The sequence below is a fragment of the Halyomorpha halys genome, unplaced genomic scaffold (genome assembly GCF_000696795.3).
Source record: "Halyomorpha halys isolate HHAL.00 unplaced genomic scaffold, Hhal_1.1 Scaffold18.1, whole genome shotgun sequence".
In the NCBI taxonomy this organism is placed as follows: domain Eukaryota; kingdom Metazoa; phylum Arthropoda; class Insecta; order Hemiptera; family Pentatomidae; genus Halyomorpha; species Halyomorpha halys.
Window position 1 is genome coordinate 1,533,665 of NW_027114407.1, and position 1,000 is coordinate 1,534,664.

At 27.3% G+C, this 1,000-nt stretch overlaps 1 protein-coding gene across 1 annotated transcript in view; it reads left to right on the top strand.

The window, feature by feature from the left end:
* The window catches only part of spab (space blanket), a 61,540-nt gene that overhangs the window by 23,736 nt on the left and 36,804 nt on the right, over positions 1 to 1,000 (top strand). The window lies entirely within an intron of this gene.

Consider the following 1,000-nt stretch of genomic DNA (forward strand, 5'->3'; position numbering starts at 1 on the left):
AAAAAGTGGAATATTAGCAATTGATTCCAATTGACATTTTTTTTTTTTGGTAACTTCGAAAAACATTTAACCATTCCGTCCAAAATTAAAAATTTTAGCGCACTGAAACTGCTTCATTTAATATCTTGAGTTTGGAAAATGATATTGATATGGGTCTGCTTCCAAAATATTTGTTTTTCTAAAGTAGACCAAACGAAATATATAAACCTTAAAATAGATTTGCTTCTTGGTCTAAAAAATTTTAAAAATTATTAAGTAACAATAGGCAATAAGTACTTATGACATAGATATCAAGGATAGGAACCAAATACACGAGCTAAAAAAATCGATTTTAAATGCATGAAGTGAAACAAATTTTGTTTTGTAGTATGTTGAAAATTTCAGCTATTGTTCAACTTATAATCTTAATATATGAAATCGGTGTTAATTGGACTTACAATACTTTCGTTCAAAAAAGCACCTTCCGTAGTGAGGATGCAAAAATAAATAAATATAAAATAATTATAGTAATCACATAGACAATTTATTCACAAATTTACATTTCATGGATATCGAAGAGTTAGAAGGGTAGAAAAAAATCTTCTATACTGTCGTATCGAATATGTTCACATGTATTATTCACAAGATGTTATGAAAAATTCAAACCTGCAAATACGTTCGTTGTCTGATGGCCTGTTATCAACAAACATTAGCCATTTTACATTACCAACCCCTTTTAGTCTCTTTCCTGGAAATGTTTCTTTGGAAAATGTTAAGTAAATTAGGTATAAAACAAAGCACTATATATTTATGTAAGGTTTTACTTTTTTATGTTGACTTCATTAGCTTATACTGATAGTGATATAGTGCAATGTATAAATAAATAAATATATATGTATATTTTCAACTTAATCTTAATGTATTAAATCGGTGTTTAATGGACTTACAAGGCTTTCGTTCAAAAATACACCTTCGGTAGTGAGGATGCAAAAATAAATAAATATACTTATACTGATAGTGA